The 13,180-nt window shown below is 41.7% G+C and overlaps 1 long non-coding RNA gene across 1 annotated transcript; it reads right to left on the bottom strand.

Moving 5' to 3' along the window:
* Positions 1-4,081: 4,081 nt before the first annotated feature.
* On the bottom strand, positions 4,082-12,017 carry LOC144103976 (uncharacterized). Its single transcript, XR_013308395.1, has 4 exons — positions 11,929-12,017; positions 10,985-11,182; positions 7,975-8,052; positions 4,082-4,167 (listed from the first exon to the last, which is right to left on the bottom strand). It is a non-coding gene; the product is annotated as an uncharacterized LOC144103976 (long non-coding RNA).
* Positions 12,018-13,180: the final 1,163 nt, after the last annotated feature.

Raw genomic sequence — 13,180 nt, 5'->3', positions numbered from 1 at the left:
TCACCCGGATATAAAACTCCTGATTCACCGTCTGCCCATGTAGGACGAACTCGTAGTTTGACAACCCCTGGCATCGAAAAATTATCAGCGTCATCTTTGTTTTGGTCTTCTATTGCCAGTACTTTCTCGACGCCGGAGATATTTGTGGGACGCCATCAGGTGCTCTGCCTCTTTGAGAATCTCATTGAAAACACCACGTTTCGTCTTCAGCAATGGTGCTGTCCACGAAGGCTGCATCTTTATCTGCCTCGCAGAACAAATCAGCGCTCACTGATGCCCGCTTGTCCTTCTGTTCCTGTGTGGGGCATTGCAGCGCAAGTTTTATATGTTTCGTTTCCCCCATTTCCCAGTAAAATGATGGCATGTTATATTACTAATGTCGAGAGCATCTGATAGCATACGGACTGTAATGGTGCGGTCTTGCTGAACGATTTACCTCCATGTTGGAGAAACTCCCTCTTGGAGGAACTTTCTGTACGAGAAATTCCCTATTAGAGAAAGTCCACGTTGGAGAAACTTCATATTGAAGAAAATTCCTAAGCTCCATCTTGGAAAAACTCACTGCTGGGGAAACCCATGGTCGAGAAACTTCCTGTTGGAGAATCTCCAGGTTGGAGAATCTTGCTGTTAGAGATACTCCAGGTTGAAGAGACTCCCTGTTGGAGAAAATTATGTTGTAGAAAATTCCTTTGGAGAAACTTTGTTGGAGAAACTTCCTGTTCGAGAAAATTTATGCTGGAGAAACTTCCTGTTTGCGGAACTCCACGTTGGAGAAACTTCATGTTAGAGAACTTCTATGTCCGAGAAACTGCATGGCTGAGAAAGTCCCTCTCTTGTGGAAAATTCTTGTTTGAGAAACTCCATTTTGAAGAAATTTTGTTGCAGAAACTCTATGTTCGAGAAACTCCCTGTTGGAGAAAACTCATGTTGGAGAAACTTCCTGGTGTAGAAAATTCCTCCTGGAGAAACTCCATTTTGGAGAAACCTCCTGTTGGAGAAAATTCTTTTTGCAGAAACTCTCTGTTGGAGAAAATTTCTGTTGGAGAAACTCTCTGTTAGAGAAACTATGTTGGAGAAATTGCATGTTGGGGAAACTTCCTGTTGAAGCAACTTTATGCTGTACAAACTCCATCTTGAAGAAACTTCATGTTGGAGAAACTCGCTGCTGTAGAAACTCTGTTAGAGAAACTCCCTTTTGGAGCAACTCCCCATTGAAGGAACTTCATGTTCCAGAAACTCTACGTTGGAGAAATTACCTGTAGGAGAAACGCCATGTGGGGGAACCCCTTGTTTAAAAAAACTTCATGTTGAAGATACTTCATGTTGGACAAAATCCATGTTGGAAAAACTTCGCGTTGCAGAAGCTCCGTGTTAGAGAAACTCCCTGTTCGAGAAACTTCAGTTTGGAGAAACACTATGTTCGAGAAACTCTATGTTGGAGAAACTCCCTGTTAGATAAACAACCTTGTGGAGTAAATGTTAGAGAAACTCCCTGTTGGAGAAACTTCAGTTTGGAGGAACACTATGTTCGAGAAACTCCATGTTGGAGAAACTCCCTGTTAGATAAACAACCTTTTGGAGTAAATGTTAGAGAAACTTCCTGTTAGAGAAACTCTTGAGAAACTCCCTGTTCGAGAAACTTCCTGTTGGAGAAAATCTCTGTTGGAGAAACTTCATGTTGGAGATATCCCATACTAGAGAAAATCTATGTTGGACAAGCTCCCTGTTGGAGAAAATCCATGTTGTAGAAGCTCATGTTAGAGAAACTGTAGGTTGGAGAAACTCCACGTTCTCCACAGAATCTCCATCTTGGAGGAACTCCCTGTTCTAGAACGTCCTTATTTTTACTCTATGTTGAAAAACTCCATGTTGCTGAGACATGAAGTTGGAGGAAATCACTAATCTTCATTTTGGAGAAACTCACTTTTGGAGAATCTCCATGTTGGAGAATGTCCAAGCTGCAGAAAGTCCATATTAGTGAAACTCCTTAAACTCCATCTTGGAGAAATTCCTGTTGGGGAAACTTCTTATTATAGACACTCCCTGTTACAGGAACTCCATGTAGAGAAATTCCTGTTGAAGAAGCTTCCTGATGCATAAACTCTATGTTGGTAAAACTCCATGTTGGAGAAACATCCTGTTAGAGAAACTTCCTGTTAGAAAAAAACAATGTTGGAGGATGTCTATGTTGTACAAAATCTATTTTAAAAAACTCCATGTTGGAAAAACTCCCTGTTGAAGAAACTCCCTGCTGAAGAAAGTTCCTGTTGAAGAAGCTGCATGTTCGAGAAAATATGTTGGAGGAACTGCTTGTTGGGGAAACTGCCTGCTGGAGAATCTCCATATTAGAGAAACCCGATGCTGGAGAACCACCCAGTTGCAGAAACTCTCTGTTGGAGAAACTCCACATTGGAGAAACTCTATGTTGGAGAAATGTTGTAGGGAGCAGAAACCTCTATGTTGTAGGGAGCAGAAAATATCAACTTGACATCATATTTTGCCACCATGTATTCTAGAATCTTGCCAATAGTCTAATAAGGGGCAGAAACATGGAGGGTAACGAAAAGTGTTCAGCTTGAGTTTAGGACAATGCAGTGAGCTATGGAAAGAGAAACGATAGGTGTAATATTTAAGAGACCTGAAGCAGGCAGAACGGTGAGGGAACAAATGCGGGTTATTGACATGCTACCGAAATCAAGAGGAAGAAATGGGCTTGGGCAGGGCATGTAATGTGAAATCAAGATAACTGCTGTTCCTTCATGTTAACAGAGTGGATTCCAAGAGAAGGCAAGCATAGCAGGGGGTTCTAGAAAGTTAAGTGGGCAGATGAAGTTTTCTGGGATACGGTGGCAACAGCTGTTAAAGGAAATATATGGGAGAGGCCTTTACCCTGCAGTGGGCATAGTCAGGCTGATGGCAATGATTCAAGTTATGAGAGAATTTGCGTAATTATGGTTGTAGTATACACTTTGATCCAGTTCTCTGTTCAGTTTTTCTCACACTGTTGGTCACACTGCAAAACTGCTTCTACACTGTTTCTACCATTGCTTGCAAAAGAGGCAAAGGGAAGAATCCTGTTTACTGTCTCGACTTGTATTTTACTCAGCTCTGCCTTTAGAGGGTATGAGCTTACGACACGGCCATTTAACCAGATAAGACTGCGAAAAATAAATCGCCATGACTTCTTTCAATATTCTAGAAATATGAGCTCAACATAAGGTCCTGTTTAAAGGAGCACTAAAGAGGATTCTGAGCTCACCTTTTTATGATGGGAACTCGATCTACACGCTGCAAGCTTTCTTAGAAACTTTGAATAGTCCTGTGGAAGTGATTTTCATATTACATCAGATGAAACGTCCCGTTTCTCACCTTTTTTGTTTCTTTAATTGACCAAGAGTAGGAGTCAACCAATTTGAGGAGTGCCTTACAGACAGTCACATGGTGGCTTGCCACTTGCCATCGGCGGTGTGATACGTAGTAATACGGGGAATAATTTGTGAAAACAGTTCACGGAGATTTTTATTTCTGTGGGCCTAATTGGCAGCTATGCTGTCTGCAACTAAAACTATTCGTAGAAACTTGAAAGCAAAGCAAAAGCAAGAGCTGCCACGTGACTGGCTGAAGGCACTCCCCGCGCTAGTTGACTCCTCCTTCTCTCAGAGGTCAGTTAAAAAAATGGTGGGAGCTAGGACATCTAATCCAATTTAACAGAAAAATTGGCTGCACAAGACAAAAATTCGAAGTTTCCAAGAACGCTCGGAGCATGTAGATAGAGGTTTCACGGCAAAAATACCAGCTCAGAATCCGCTTTACTACACCTTTAAAGAACTGCGTTGCATCTAAACATTTCACACTTTCCTTGCGGCACTTCCAAAGCACAGTGAACGTGAATAAATACTGAGACTTCAGGAACAATCAAGGAAAGTTGGCATCATTTAACAAACCATTAAACCAGTAAAAGATCATTTACATATCTCACCATTGTTAAAATCTGGACATCACATAAGGCAATTGCTAGCTGTTTTGTGAATGTTGCTATAGTCGGATACATATCAAGAGGGAAGCAGCAGATATCATTCAAAGGAGGTGCTCCAGCCGATGACGTCGAACGATTTTCCTTATGCCATGGTTAAGTTGCTTTCGTCTGGCTCCCCCTACGACGCCACCCTAGCAGGCCAAAGGGGATTAACCACGTTTTGAGAATAAGTCCTCGCCATTGGCTGGGTGCAATCATTTGAGGGGCATTTGCTGCTTTGTTTTGAATTTTACCCAACTATATATTAATTTCACGAAAGTTGTTACACCCGACCAAAAATCAAAACGTCAATCTTGCACAACCACAGGCTTTGAAATCTCATCATTTTTTGACATTCACTATGCACCACTTTGGAAATTCCGCAAGACGAGTGCCTCAGGGGTTTAGATTCAAGCTTGTCACTTGAATGCGACGTGTTACACTGATACGCCTAGAATAGCGACAGAAAGAGCGCATATTTATTTTCCGCATCGTTCACCTGTTGCACGGGTAAAGAACCTTCCTCCTGTAATTCTGCTGTCGTCAGCACCTAACAACTTCAGACAGAGCCGAGTAGCATACAAGTCGAGAGCCTTCAAAAAGCAGGCTTCCCTTACCGCCTTTGCAGGCAGTGGCAAAAACAGAGCTGAAGCAGTGGTAGAAAGTTCCCAACAATGTGAAAGAGGCTGAACCTATTACTAGATCAAGTATGTGGCACTACCAAAAGTAGTACACAACATTTCTCTTAGCCTCCAAAAAAATGGTGGCAAAATATGTCGAGCTAGTGTTTTCTTCAGCACCCCCCTCCACCATATACTTATTAAAGGTCAAAATAAATGTTTTTAATTCTGTCATTCCCCTTGCATTTTAGTCAAGTTTGTGATTACTTAAGGTGGAGATGCACATTTATGTCATTGCTTGCCAATTGACAGACTTAAGTGTTCAACCATCTTCAAATTCCTTAAAACCATCACAGTTTATTACATTACTAAAGCAAATCTTATCCCAGCTTGTTTTTTACGAAAAAAATTTCTATGCCAAAGCCACCGTCTCAAGTTTCAAAACTCGTGTAACAATAAATAAATAATAAACTCGAAACAGGTACAAAAATGCGATTTTTCAATTTTTGATGTAATTTTATTTTCTCACAGTAATCATTACAACTACTTTCGAAGTTGCCTGCCAGACAAAGAAGCCAAAAAAATGTTTCAGCGATTAGAAACCGTAAGCACTAAGAAAAAAAATTTCTTAATTTAAGTAAAGTAGCTTTTTGTGCCATATTAAGGTGTGAATTCTTGTGAGGTGATACTAGTAAAAATATGAAAGGTAGTAAGCTGCACATTACCATTGTATGCAATTTATTCTGGAGAGTGATTGAAGTAATTTTGTATTAGGCGAGAAAACAGTGTTGAAAGCTGAGCACGGATGACAAACCTCAACGTTGCTCTGTGCCTGCTCCTTACTGCAGTGCTCACTAGAGCCGGTTGCAAACCATATATAAGTAGTGCTGCAAGGTGCTCCAAATGGATGTTCCCATATTTGTGGGTTGAAAGGCCTGGTGGCATGTTCATCCATGTTTGAACACTTGAAACAAATGGGTTACTGATTACGATGTAATTCTAGCATGCACAGTTGAAGTACCACTGGCTGTTTCACACGTAGAGAGAAACTGGGAGCGCGACACCGCCACACTTTGAGAACCGCTGCTGCCTAGAGCCAGCTAGAACGGGCGCATATTTATTGTGCATGTACCTTTGCCATCAATTCTCCCCAGCTGTCAGCAGCTGTGCTTTGCGAAGCACGGTAGCCATCCACTCCCAGTTTTCCCTTAAGTGGGAAAGAGCCTGCACATGAAGACGATGTGATGAAACTCTACTGTTGTTTTCAAGGTGCTCTTTTAAACCACTTAGTTAGTTCAATTTGTTTTTCTTGAATGATTTCAAGGAAGCAGAAGACAGCACCATCATTTCATAGTGCTTCTTGAATCTGTGCAATAAGGAGCGTGGCTGCAGCGGTCTTTGGTCCACATCTCCAGTTACCACGAGGGTTGACTTGATGCTTCTGCTTAGTGGCCATTTAATTTTTATTTTTTGTCACCGTGCCCTTGAGTAGACCTCTGTACTCCAGAAGATGAAAGCATTCAAGCCCAGCACACCACCTGCAGCACTGCTTAAACCTACACTCGCAGCTGGCTCCAGCATGCACTGTACTGAGGAGCAGGCAGGGAGCAATACCACGGTAGGGCATTGATGCTGAACTTGCAGAATGATGCTTTTTAGAACAAAAATGAGTCGAATTAAACTTGTGATAATAAATGCGACTGAATGGTATTGTGCAGCTTACTACCTTTCTTATGCTTACCAGGACCACATCACTATGCAACTGACAGCTGAATATGCCAAAGAAAGCAACTTTTCGCCAATTTAGGATTTTTTTCTGGCATGGCTTAGGTTTTCTCATCGCTGAAACATTTTATAGGCTGCTTTGCCATTCATACAACTTTTGTGAGACCATAAAATTTGGTAAATAATTTTAAAAATGGATAGCTTTCCACCTTTTTCAGTTTAAAAATAATGAAACATGAAACAAATTTCCAATTTTTGTAAGTGAAAGCATAATGTCTAGTCTAAAAAAATTGATAGTCATGCGTTCTTTATTAAACCAAATGAAAAGTGAGTACATGCATGTGGTACTTCAGATATCTTTAGAACATTCATCTTTCCACTGTGCAGAAAACGTATAAGATCATGCACCTGCATAGTGCTTCACATGTTTATGATGTGCATGATTGCATGTCTGCGCGAGCACTTACTAAAAATAAAAAAAAACACTTCGCTTTTTCATAATGCCCGCTGCCAGCCCAAAGTAGCTGATTCGATGGTTGAATTGAGAAAGAAGCTGCTTCACCAGCCGCATAGCAAGCATACGCACCATGAATGTAGTTCTGAGCTTTGCGGTTCTGATCTTGCTGTGTACAATGGCTGTACACAGCCAGAGTGCACAGAATGTCCAGCGAAAGCTTCAGCGCTGATGTTTGCAGCTAACCTTTCTTTCAGTTATCGCTTTTGCGCTGTTTTAACTACGAGACCCTTCGCACTGTCGGCTATGCTCGCCATGATGCCTTCTTCGCATTTCGACGCTAATGGCCCCATATGACGATATAGCGTTCCTCCTGAAAGCTCACGAGTCCGCCAGTCACTATCGCGGCTCAAATCTACAATGGACGTTACCACGTGTTTCTCGCTTTTCTTACACGTATATCTATAAGTGTTGTTTTCTGGTTAAAATGACGTAAGTGCTTTCATCTGATCCCACCTTACCAGTCTAGCCTGACTTAGTATTTCCCTTTAGTGCCCCTTTAAGATGGGGCCACAGCACAATTTGTTTTGCAAAAACAAGCTGGGATAATGATTCTTCAAGTAATAGAATAAACTATATGCATTTTTTAAAGGAAATCGAAGATGCTCGAACAAACTCTGGGTCAGATGGCTTGGAATGACCCAATTTCAAGTTTATAAACTAAAATTCACCATCACAAAGTTATTCAGTCTTGTCACATGTCAGCTGCAGAAGAAACATGCACTGATGTCTCATCAACTGGTGTCTGCTGAAATTGCTATTTTTGTGTTGTGTGCCCAGAATTCTCATCCAATCCACTAGATACATCCTGATACTTACGTGAGCACACTTATCAGTTGTGTTATACGCAGCACCTTTCCCACAGATTGATGTATGAAGTCTTCAGCATACTTTTCTGTGAATACATCACAGTGAAGGGATAAGGAAAGGCAGCTGCTCTACAACACAAGAATGCATAAATAATCATGCACCACAGGTCTTTTCTCCTCCAACTGCACCAATAACCCAAAGTGTCATTAAAAACTTTAGGTGCTCTTTGAATGACACGAGGAAGTATTACTGGCTGAAATGAAACAGTTATGGTATTAGTGTGGCCACACCTGGATGTGCAGGTAAAGCAGTCAGACCCCATGACACAGCACAGCTGTGCAACAAGCAGGCAGTGATATTCTTGCTCTCTGCAGTAAAAAAAATGAGATAAGAACATCATCATAAGAATCAGAAGCATTCAAAACAAATTAAAAAAAATATAGACACTATACCACATGCAAAATGGTTTTGGGGCGGTTGGTTCAGCATTTTCAAAAACAGCGCTCGTAGAGACAGACAGAAGGATGAGATGCACTACACACATTGCACTGAATTAACAGAAGAATTTTATTCATTAAGCATTACAATATACACAGTGCAGAAAAAAGAGCCAACAATCAGTCCCGTCACATGCTCCATCATTATTTTCATCTTTCCCCTTCCAGAAATACCCTTTGTTTCACTAGAAGCGATAGCAATGCACTACTGACGCATGTGTCTTTATAATCAAAGTATATATGCAATACAGTGATAGTTGACTGAAACCGAGATGAAAAAGCACAGGAAATTATTGAGCGTAAAACAATGTTTGATTATAAAGACATGCATAAGTAGCACCTCCCTATCACTACTAGCAGAAGAGGCATTTTTGGAAGAGGGAAGATGAGGGTAACGATGGAACGTGACAGGACTGATTGTTGACTGTTTTATCTGCATTGAACATCTAGAAATGCTTCATGAATAAAATTGAGTTGCCAGTTCAACATAGCGTGTGCATAATCATCATTCTGTCCACATCTTCCAGCATTGCTGAGAATAATATATACCAAAGCTGAAGTACATCCAGCACACGAGGTTTTCCTCTTGGGTTGGCCCATACAAAACCTGCAGCTTTTTTTTGCTTTTCATCACAACATTCAACACACTGACCGCTCTCGCTACGCCAGGTAGCCTGCAGACTGTCTTTAACCTTTTATGAGGTACAAGCTGCACGCATGTCTCCCCATGGCCGGTCTAGAGGGGAACGTGTTCTCTATTTCTTACGGCCGGTGCAAAGGGGTCTGTTTCTGCCTCTTGCCACATCGCGGTGGGGTCGTCACTGCCCCACCGCTGCATCCGCCATTCACGCGGGAGGAGAAGGTGCTTTCACTCCCAGTTTGGTCCACGTCATTGGTAACCATCAGGCCTGTATGTTTCATCCTTTGCACTCTATGCAAATACTGTGAATCAGACCCCTTTCCTTTGTTTTTCATGTGAGAAATCTGAAACGAATTAATGTTCGTGCATGCTTGCCTTCAGTCCGACTGTGCATGATAGCATGTATTCTTCAAGCACAAATGTCAACCGTTCTACACTTTACATTTCACAAAAAGTCAAGGCTCTCAGCATTTGTAGTTGATCTTCTGGCAGGTCTGCATCAGTCTGCAGAATGACTTGCCACGTGGAGCATTAACATGGCAATTTTCAAAGTGTAAAGAATTCTGCAGCTTTAATATAGCTCCTGAAATTTCAAGCACAGCAGCTTTAGATTTGCAAAACAGTGGCATTAGCAAGAATTCATGCCGCACCCAAGCAAAGTGCATCATATAATTCGTGAATGGAATGGGCACTGAAAAAACCAACACTGGCTACAGGAGCGCGGTGCGATGACAGCACGTTGCACACACGTAACGTCCAAGAGGCATAGATCTGCTCCTCTTGGAAAGGCATTTTGATGTTTGCCGGTGCCTCACGACCTTCCATTTCCCCAGATGGCAATGCATAAATTATTTGTTGAAAATAACTGCCAGCACGAGCTAACTGCCAGCAAGTCAAAGTTCGGAACTGCGCTTTGAATAAAATCGGCCTTCGCTAGCAAACAGACTTATCTCAGAGGCAATGACAGCCAGTGTGACACAATGTATTCTCCTGCATTTGTACAGCCTCCTCATCCCTTTTGATAAACCTCCCAAGAACATGAACTTTCCTCATATCATTAAGGAAACGAAGATACACCAAAAAAGATTATTCTTCTCAACCTAGCGTAGGTAAATTAAAGCACACTGTAATGTTTTATGCTAGTTTGCTTGGCTTAAGATGTAAGGAGCTGAAAATTAAGGTTTGTGATGCTGACATGGTAATAAGTTCCTGAATTAAAAAAAAAAATAGAGGGCAGTGAATATTCAATCGCACGCATGGCTGACCATAATCTCAGCTATTCTTTTATAAAAATGTTTAAATGAAATGTTTTATTGGTAGCTTCATCAGGGTATGCTGCAAGTTAAATGTATACGTCGACAGCAAAATAGGGCGCTCTTTGTTATTGCTTAAACAATTCATCGGACATAATTTCTGAAATTGCAATACTCAGTACGCGTCACTATCTTTGCCAGCACACACAACTTGTACTGTTGCTTTCTGGTGACGTTAGGCAGACAAGAATGGCTACAAGCAAACTTGCGCTTAACCCGAAATCTGATAATTGGGAAAACTCATGTCCTCAAACATCTAGCAGTTCGGCGGCAGCAATAACACCAATATTACAGTTTTTCCTGATACTTGCTAACACATTAGTCATTAGTATTCCTTCAAGGTATCGATACAGGTATCTCGTTTAAGGAAGTTGTGAGGTATATGGGGGTAAAATAATTCAGGACACGTGAAAAGTGATATCAGCGTAATGAAGTATTATATATATTGCCCCGCAATATTTATTTGACAGTCAAATGTTAGTGTATGTGAGTCGGACTATGCTCTACAAGTATCGCCTCAAGCGAGCAGCCAATAATGGCGGTACAGCATTTACCACTCGCACGTTGCGGACACTTTTGCCCCGATGGTACATTTTCATGAGGTGAGCTTCAAAACTCACTATCTGAGTTTTCCTTTTCTTCCCCTTAGCATTAAGCATCATTTAATCATGGACCATGAGACGTGCAAGAAAATCATCAGAGTACTTCCTTCTGGATGAGGAATGAGTGATTCCTGCTTTTAAATATTTTCACCGAGCACATTTTGTGATGAATCTGTGCGCATGTGGGCTGCACTGAAGAAGCGCAGGCTCAGCATTCTGTTTTTTTTAAATTTCGGTGTTGCACTCACCATGAACCAGTGGCCGACAGCACGAACCAGGTGAATGCCACCCACCACCGCAGATACAGGCAGGGAGCAAGCGGTCGGGTCTTCACGCCTCTAGCAACAGCAGACCAAGTAACTTCTGGAGAAAAACTCCCATTGCTTCTGCGGTGATTGTAAAGGCCGCAGGAAAGAGTGAAGTGGTCCCCTTGACACAAGCTTGGCCTGATATGTATAAAAATGTTAAAAATGCATTCAGAATGGTTCTGAAAATCTAATGACATCATTTTCAAGCCGTTTTGACCACACGTTTTGTAGAAGAATGGTGAACACATTTGCACCAATGACTTCGTTTCTTTTAAAAAGACTTCAAATGCGATGCCTATGTTTTATCTACCTATAAGAACACTTGCAATATATTTGAAGATTGCTTCGATGCAGTTTACTGATGGAAAAGGCTGAAATGGTCAACAATTTTTCCAAATTTATTTTCCCACCAGTGCGGGCCACATCAAACTGAACAACTGCAACCCTTATTGATGTACTTCATGTCTACCCCTCATGTAATAATACCCTGTAATGGGGCCTTTGAGTATGAATATATAAATAAACAAGTAAATACCCACGCTTGTAAATACACACAGAACACCAGAGGGATCATTACCAAAAGAGAAAAACATCCTGAGTGGTTTGTTTTATTGTTAGGTAGTAATGAGCACGTAAAATATGTTATGTAATGTATCATATTCGTTTGCCAGCACTTGAAGCAAAAGGAACGCGAATCCCCGAATCCTACAAAGGGTTCAACATTTTTCACGTACTGTAATGACTGAAATGCAATTCATTTAAACCAGCATGATTATCCAATGTGTACTGAAATCTAAAAGCTTATTTAAATGCTGTCCTGAAACAAGCCATAAAATAACACTTTGCCGGAATCCACGCGCTCCTTTTCATTCCATACAACTCACAAAGTTTACTTTTACGAGGAGGCAAGACCCGTGCTGTAGGCTCCAAAGTGGATGCAGACGAGCCGCATGCGACGAGCCACGATCCACCTGAGAACACTGGTTATTAGAGAGCATAGTGATATAAGAAATGAAAGAATGTGTCACAACATTGATTCCCCTCAGTTATGAATAGAGAAAAAGAGAAAACTAGAATATTTAACGCAATCAGCTCCCTTAAAATTGCAGTCTGTCAACACAAGTACTTCTGTTATCATGACAACTGCCAAAACCTGTTAAAGCACCAAGTAAACCGCAGAAAAATAAAGGCAGCACACACAAAATGCGAGCATGAGTGAAAGGATTCAGCAGGCATTAATTACGCATTGTAACACGCAACAGACGTGACGCCCTTTATATTCCAATCATGATGAAAATTTACAGGAGGAAAAAGACACAGAAACACAAAAAGCTTGACAAATGGGTGTTCAATTTTTAACAGTGATTAGGAAATGGTAGACAGACTTGCGCTGAAGCTTCTCCACATACTAAAAGCCTGTAAAGAGAAGCCCATTCCTGTATATTATGGCATTCCTTTTGTGAAAAGAACCACGCAGGAGAACTGAATGGACATGCTACGAATTATAATGCATCTTTTCAGCTAATGATAAGGATTGCAAGCGAATAACTCTCCGAGTTGCACAATCGCAGCATTTGAAAGCTGGCCTGCAAGTACTCTCGTTGCCGCTTACTTTTGCACTAACTGAGAAATTTTACATTGTGCTAAATAGGCGCACTAAAGTTTCCGTTCAACGGATTCGCAACAGGCATGCAGCATACATTATAATCGGCGACAGCTTTCTGTGGCTGCGAAGCAGAAAATACGAGCGCGAAACGCCGGCTCTCACAAGCGCGCTGCACGCACGCGCTCACGAACCAACGACGCAAGCCTGTGAGCCGGCGGTGAGAGCTCGTAGCTTCCGCTGCATAGTCACTCCTTCAGAGGCAACTTCACAGAAAGCTGCATCCGAGTCTATAGAGAATATTCTTGCCTTGAAAACTCCGTTCGTGACGAAGTCAACGGCACCGAACCATTGGCGCAGACATCGGCACAAGACCTGCTACACAATAAGCACATTCTAACACATAAGAATCACATTAACAACGTCCATGCACTGCGATTTCAAAACTGAGACTGCACCGACTTCTTTGCGACGACCTAGAACAAACGGGGCACTGACGGGAGGAAGCTTCGTCGGCTGCCACTGACCCTGTT

This window comes from Amblyomma americanum, chromosome 1, assembly GCF_052857255.1.
Source record: "Amblyomma americanum isolate KBUSLIRL-KWMA chromosome 1, ASM5285725v1, whole genome shotgun sequence".
Lineage (NCBI taxonomy): Eukaryota > Metazoa > Arthropoda > Arachnida > Ixodida > Ixodidae > Amblyomma > Amblyomma americanum.
Note: the sequence above shows the minus strand (reverse complement) of the source record. Positions and strands in the feature narration are given on the sequence as shown.